Source organism: Podarcis vaucheri, assembly GCF_965113315.1.
Source record: "Podarcis vaucheri genome assembly, chromosome: 15".
NCBI classification, from domain to species: Eukaryota; Metazoa; Chordata; class Lepidosauria; order Squamata; family Lacertidae; genus Podarcis; species Podarcis vaucheri.
The window spans coordinates 17,614,435-17,622,584 of NC_138753.1; positions in this window are offsets into that span (position 1 = coordinate 17,614,435).

Consider the following 8,150-nt stretch of genomic DNA (forward strand, 5'->3'; position numbering starts at 1 on the left):
TTTTAATCTGTGACCCTCTGTTTCTTTCTTCTAAGCTTGAAATTTGTTGGCTGCTGGGAGTTTTGTCTGCCTTTTTCATCTTGTAATGATCGGTTCCTGTTGCATTCTTTGAAAGGATGTATTGTTTTCAATTTGCTTTCTCCCCCAGTTCTGGTGGTTCTCCTGTGGAAGTAAGTTCCACAGTTAAATGATGCACCATGTGAAGAAGTTTTTTTTAGTTATGGAATCATCAAATTGTAGAATTGGAAGGGACCCAAAGAGTCATCTAGTCCAACCCTCTGCAGTGCAGGAATCACAGCTAAGCTTATAGTCTCTTCTTCTGCATGCATATAACCCACAGATGGATCGGTTGTGTGAATCTGGCACTTTTAAGTCATCCAGCCATTCACATCCAGCCTTACTTAAAAGAGAGAGAGAGATTGTGTGGCCAACAATGGGAAGCCACAGAGCAGGACCTGAGTGCAAGAGCTGCCATCTTCCCACTTGCAATTCTCATAAATTGGTAATCAGAAGCATCCTGACATCAGAAGTAAAACCTGGCCACCATGGCTAATAGTCATCAATAGCCTTCTCCTCCTCCATAAATTTGTCCAATCCTCTTTCACAGCCATCCAAGCTGCTGGCCACCACTGCCCCCTGTGGAAGTGAGTTCCGCAGTTTAATGATGCACCGTGTGAAGAAGTCCTTCCTTTTGTCTGTCCTGAACCTCCCAGCATTCAGTAGTCTTCAACCTTCTCTGAAGCCGGGACCCACTTTTAACCCAAACGTATGCCCATTTCATTTCTTTTCATTTTTCTTCACCACAGTTTTGTATGGCAGCGGTGCTGTTCTTACGCCTTCCCTAGATCAGGCTGTGATCGAGACCATTGATGATGAAGAAGAAGAGTATGGATTTGATATCCCGCTTTATCACTACCCTAAGGAGTCTCAAAGCGGCTAACATTCTCCTTTCCCTTCCTCCCCCACAACAAACACTCTGTGAGGTGAGTGGGGCTGAGGGACTTCAGAGAAGTATGACTGGCCCAAGGTCACCCAGCAGCTGCATGTGGAGGAGCGGGGAATCGAACCCGGTTCCCCAGATTACGAGTCTACCGCTCTTAACCACTACACCACACTGGGTCTCATTGATCCATTGCAATCACAAGAAATAGGACAACCTTTTTTTAAAAAAAACCACAACAACTAAAATGAAGTGAATCTCAACATAATAGTAGGGCAATAAAATAGAAAGATTAAAGAAGTAGAATATGTACCTCTTCTCCCGTGAACTGCATCCTGCCACAGAGCTATGGGTCTCATGCCAATTACAATGTCAAGCAAATCACCTTCACACTTTCTGTTCATTTTCATCGGAATATCAAAAAGCCTCACAGAAGCTTGGCGTTCATTCACGGGTGTCCGTGAGAGGTCTAGCGCAGTGCTCAGGACTGCATGGGCTTGTGACCTCCCTCCATCATGTTCCTAGCTCAGCAAAGTCTTCTCAGCTCCCAAATTGAGCTGCTATAAATACATCTTGCAACACTATGCAGATGCATCTAACCACATATTTCAAGCTGACAGGGAGCCACATTTGCCTATCGGCCACAGTCAAATCCCATCTCCAGATTTCCCAGCCAGGGTTTGAGCAGTGGGCATATGAACATCAGAAGATCTTTGCAGGACCAACCCAATGGCCCATCTAGTCCAGCCTCCTCTTCTCACAGTGGCCAAACCAGATGCCTGTGGGAGGCAGTGGTGATGCTTCTGAACCAAGCCCCGCTTCCGTTCACTCTGGCTGCCCACCATCTTAATTTTCCCAGAATGCAACGCCCTGGATCATGGATCCATCAAGCTTAGTGTGCCTACACTGGCTGGTAATGGAGTTCAGAGAGGGGTCCTTCCCAGTTCTGTCTGAAGATGCTATCGGGGGATTGAATTTGGGATCCTCTGTATGCAAAGCAGATGCTCTACTACTCAGCTACAGCCTTTCATTTTCAAAGATGTTCATGTTACACGGAGCAAACGTCTTTCCCAAAACATTGGCCTCCATCACCTTCCTTGGACTGAAACAATTTATAAATTCCTCCCTCCCTACTCCAAGAGCTCTTTTGCAGAGATGGTCTAAAAAGGGGGACATGGATGATTGTTGATTTTTGGAGACATTTTGGACTCAAAACATTGGAAGCTCTTGCAGTGAATGTCCTCCTTTGTTCACAAATAAACACAACAGTGCCAGCTCAATGCAACCCAGATGTTACTACTCTCTGTTGCAATGACAGGGCAAAAGGGACACCAATCTGGACCTCTCTCATTCTGGAAAAGATTGAGCAAAAATTGGGTTTGATGTCTTCTGTATATTGCTTTACAGGGCACATTTCTATCTGAGAAGAGCGTGTTGGAGACTTTTTGAGTGTCTCTTGGACCACATGGAACACATTCAGATTTGTGGGACAATGCCATGGCCATGTGATTCTTTAGTGACCTCTGCTGGCATCACCAATTATCACACAGGATTCTTCCCCTGACTGTTCATGCCTCTTTTCCTCTTTCTCATGCTCCTTTCCTGTGTGTGCTTTAGATTACAAGCCCCTTGGGGCAGGGAGCTGTCATCAGCACACAGGCAAAAATATATATTCTGGATCATCGCAGGCAGCTGCCTGCAGCCCTCACGACATGTATCAATATTTTTTCTTATGTGTACATGCTGCCAGGAAATGAGAGGGATGCAAGTTTTCATTTGTATACCTTTGTATACCTCTGTTTTTATTGGCTTGACCAATAAATGATGCCAGAAAGAAGATGCTCCAGACAACTGTGCCTTTGAATATGTTTGTGTGATCCAGGGATTTCATAGAATAGAATAGAATAGAATAGAATAGAATAGAATAGAATAGAATAGAATAGAATAGAATAGAATAGAATAGAATTGTAGGGTTGGAAGGGATCCCCAAGGGTCATTTAGTCCAATCCCCTGAAATGCAGGAATCACAGATAAACAAGAGCTAATGGATGGCCATCCAACCTCTGCTTAAAAACTTCCCATGAAGGAGAGTCCCTCACACTTAATGGGAGTCCATTCCATTGTCAAACAGCTTATTGTCAGAAAGTTCTTAAGGTTTAGCTGGAATATCCTTTCTTATCATTTGAATCCATTGGTTTGAGTCCTATCCTCTAGAGGAGCAGAAAACAAGCTTGCTCCATCTTCCACGTGGCAGCTCTTCAGATGTTTGAAGGTGGCTATCATAACACCCAATGGTCTTCTCTTGTCCAGATCAAGCATGCCCAGCTCCCTTAATCATTCCTCATAAGCTTTTGTTTCCATACATACATCATCATTGTTGCCTTCCTCTGCACACATTCCAGCTTGTCAATATCCTTCTTAAAATGGTGTGCTCGGTACTGGACACAGAACTCCAGGTGGGGTCTGATCATGGCAGAATAGAGGGGTAATATCTGGGTACAATATTTGTGCTGCTGGAGCCTAGAATGGCATTTGCTTTTTTTGGCTGCTGCATCTCACTGTTGGCTCATGTTAAGATCTTTTTCACAGGTACTGCTGTCTAGCCAGGTGTCCCTCCCACCCCATATTTGTGCATCTGGTTATTCCTTCCTAAGTGTAGAACCTTACATTTGTCCCTATGGAATTTAGGGACATATACTCTCACTCATTCATGTCAGAGGTCTGATGCAAGCTTTCACCTTCAGTCCCCATTCCTGGACTACCTGGAGGTACCTGGTTGACCATCTAGGCTGCTAGATTACATGGACACCCCTCCCAGCCCACTTGTGTTGGGTGGAGACTTGGCAAAGGTGTGTGTCTAAAAGAGAGAATTATGGCTGTAGTCATTACATTGTGTTTTCATCTCTGCAAAGGGTGGGATGCAAAGCCTTCCTCAAACGAAGCTGCTCTTGTCAAGGTCAGCTGGTGCGGTAGATCTGAACCTGCCAAGAACAAGATGTGTAGATGTGCCAAGAGATAGGGAGCCTGGCATCTGGGCACTGGGAAGCACACCTGGATCGCAGCCAAAGCAAAGAGGTAATAAAGATACAGATGGCGTGATTCAAAATGTGCCTGTCAAGATCCATGTTACAATGTTTCAGCATCTAATGAATGAAACGGATCTGCTTTGGGAAACGGAATCCAAGGTTTTTGGTAGAATCCCTTTTTCTTTTTCTCCCAGTGTGATTCAGTACGACAGAGTCATGGTCTGATTGCAGCACAGAGAGCAGGCTATTGATCACCCGTCTAATCACTCTGCTTCCTCCTCCTTATCCAAAAATCTGCTTTCTAGAATGCTTCTGTGCCCTCTTGGCTGTCAGATGTCTTTTGTGCGCCACCCCAGAAGCAGAAAAAGAGCACACTGTGGTGAGTCTATTCTTGGGTGATGCATGACCTAATCAAACCCAGAGGCATCTTTGAAATCTTGGACCAGAAATCTGCTCTGACAAGATGTCCAACCAGGTTTTGTTTTTCTGCACACCCAGGAGATTCACACTTCATTTATTGCAGGAGGAATGAAGAGCTTGGCCTGGCATCGGAAGCCACCTGTGATCTGGGAATCTGCATGGCCTTGTCATGAGCTGAGGAACGTGGAAAGTGGCCTGGACTCCTGAAGCAGGAGAAGAATCTGGGGTTCCCCAGAATGCAGAGGACTCAGAAACCTTGGCTGAAGCTGGTCAGTAATGGAATGGGAGATCTTCCCAAACCTTAATTGCATTGCATGGAGTTCCCCAAAAGGGCGGTGGGATTTCAGTGCAAGGAATCATTATTAGTAGTATTAGAATTAGTATTATTTGCATTTATATCCCACCTTTTTCTCCAAGGAGCTCATGGTGACACACCTGGTTTTCCCCCTCTGCATTTAATCCCGACAACAACCATCTGAGGTAGGTGAGGACGAGAGGCAGTGACTGGCTTCGAAGGTGAACTTGAGTGGACTTGAGTGAACCCAGTGAACTTGAGCAGGGGCTGAGTCATAGCTGTCAACTTACAGATTTGGAAATAAGGGACCAACAGCCTTGAAAATAAGGGATCAGCAGCCAAAATAAGGGATTTTCCAAGCACAGGTATGTTCAACTTCTGAGCCCCTCCAAGCCAAAGGCAGAAAGCCCAGCCAGCAGCCAAACGAAGCCTCAAGCGGTGGTTCCCACAGCGCAGCAACCCGGCAAAGGGGATGCAGCAAGGAAAACCACTGTCACCTCTCCACTGGGGAGCGCTGAGCAAAGGTGAGTCCCCAGGCAACACGGCCGATTTGATTGGCACAATGCATGCAAGCTCCACCCCCCAGTTGTTCTTAGACTCCTTATTGGGTGAGCAACGCAGCTAAGCAGCACAGTTGGAGCTTCCCTCCTCCCTGGCCGGCAGGGAGGGAAGAAGAGGAGCTGCTTCCTTCGAAACCCGGGAAATTTAAGGTGCATCATCAGTAAGGGACAGCAGCGGGACACAGCTGCTTCTTTCCCACCTTTTCCTCCAGATAAGGGGCTTTCCCGCCAAATAAGGGACGGTTGACAGCTATGGGCTGAGTGGTGACTGTGACCTTGGATACCAGCCTGCATCTTTCAGCCTGGCCTACCTCACAGGGTAGAAGTGAGGATGAAATGGGGAGGAGATGAACCATGGACACCACCTTGAGCTCATGGGAGGAAAAGTTGGGATAGAAATGCAACAAATAAATAAATATATATGAATGAATGAATGAATGAATGAATGAATGAATGTGAGCTTCCTGATAGCATCATGAGCACAAATAGTCATGAATTTAAAAGGATGCCTGAAGGGCCCAATATATGACTGCCTGCTTTAAAAAAAAAATAAAAAATCTGTTCAGGCAAGCCTCCCCAGGCATGTCATTTCATTACACAGTTTTTTTTAAAAAAAGCTCCGTTGGATTTATTTATATTTTGAAAATGTTATTATGTCTGCCTTTTTGTAAGGTCTGTTGATTTTATTAGCATTTTCTTGCATATAAATTATATTCAAGACGAGGGGTGAATGTGACTGTGCACTTCAATGTATTTCGTTTTTCTTGCTTTAAACAAGGTCTTCTGATATTAGACTGCCCTGGCAAACTGTGCGGCTGCAAATAAAATGCTCCCCCCCCCCAGTGTCCTGCTCTTCTCATCTTTGTAAATATAATAAAACAAGGTCAAGAGATCAGAAAATGGCCATAATGGCTGGGATGTGTTATCTTTCCAAACACCTTCACTGGCACTGGGAATTGTCACTAGCCACAAAGGCCAAGGCTGAGCTGTACTACTTTCATAAGCCTCCTCGTCTTTAGGGAGATGACTTTTGATGGAGGTCCCAGTCTTGGCTTCCATTAACTCATCTAGCATATAATTGAGGGCATGGACTCTGAAGAATCAGGTCCCTGTTGCCCCAGTGCAAATGTCAATGCAGTTTTGCCTCTGGCAGATGAAGGTCATTAAATGCCGCAGTTAAAGACTGCTGGTTCCCTATAAGGAAAACCCTAAAACACAGAACAATCCTCAGACACTCTCTCTGCCACAGCTCTTCTATCTGATTCACAAGACTAGCAAAAAGTCTATAATAAATCCCAGTATAAATTTAACATCCAGAGCAAATCTTGCACAATAAACCTAGAATGTGGGAATTGTTTCAGAAGCAGAGGTTGCTATCCATGAGCCTTGCGGGTGGGCAGTGGGTGGTTTGCCCAGACAAAATGAGCTAAACTTCAAGTAATTCCTGACCATATACTAATAGAATGGATAGAAGGGACTCCAAGGGTCATCTAGTCCAACCCTCCTCTGCAATGCATAATAATAATAATAATAATAATAATAATAATAATAATAATAATAATTTATTTATTTATTTATACCCCGCCAATCCTTCTGGGTTTCCCCAGCCACTCTGGGTTTGAACAGGGCTGCCTTCAGATGTCTTCTAAATGTCTGATAGTTGTTTATTTCCTTGACATCTGATGGGAGGGCGTTCCACAGGGCAGGTGCCACTACCGAGAAGGCCCTCTTTCAGTGAGGGAACCGCCAGAAGGCCCTCGGATTTAGACCTCAGTGCAGAGGCGAAGCTAGCTGCTCCGGCACCCAGTATACAGGCTGTTTAAGGCTTTAAAGGTCAGCACCAACAATTTGAATTGTGCTCAGAAATGTACTGGGAGCCAATATAGGTTTTTTAGGACCGGTGTTATATGGTCTCGGCAGCCACTCCCAGTCACCAGTCCAGCTGCTGCAGGAATCAGAGATCAGCAGGAGTCAATAGATGGCCACCAAACCTCTGGTTAAAAACCTCCAGTGCACAAGAGTCCACCACCTCCTGAGGGAGTCTGTTCTGCTGGAGAACAACTCTTACTGCCAGAAAGTTATTCCCGATGCATTGGAAAAAGCAGAGTGCCACAGCTTCAGACTGTATGGGGAAATCCAACTGGAAGACCATTTGTATATCAAGGAGGTAGTGATTCTAACATGGTTACCTTTCCCACCTCTGTTCCTTCCCCCTCCCTGGTAGCTGTTAAGTTTTTGAAGGTGTGAGAACCTTCTCTGATATCCTAATCAGTTGGGAGGAGATGAAACCCCACACACAGCTGCCTTAATCAGTCTGGGAGGTTAGTGCTGGGAACCTTCTTCAATGTTGGAAATTGTTATTGGAAACTGAGGCATTGGGAGGAGGTGGCTATCTATAAAATCAGATGGTTTGGGCAGAGTGATTTAGAAGCTTGTACATGGACTGATCGGCCGCAGGGCTGTGCAATCTAAGGCTACCAGGGGGAATCACTTCGCCACTTCTTGAGGGCTTCCAAGTGGCAGATAGAAGTGCATGTCTGGTATGTATAGGTTGCTCGCTATTTAGGAATGAAATCTTCTTCTCACTCCCTTGTGTTTTGTATTGCTTCTGAATCTTTGTTAAAAGAACCACCTTGGATTTGGCAAGACACAGACCAGGAGTCCATAGAACAGGAGAAGCTCCAACTGGTGAACCACCTCTTGATCCTTCCCAAGTAGATGTACCAGCACCTGTGCTGTTTTTCCAGAAAAAGAGATGCTGGAACTCACCATGAACACTCTTATAATGGCAATGGTGCCCACCTAAGAGGTGCCGGAACTGAGTTCTGGTGAGTTCCAGCTTAAAAAAAGCCCTGGCCAGCACCACATCCTGTCTCCATGGTTGAGGAAATACAGTTCCCATCATCTCA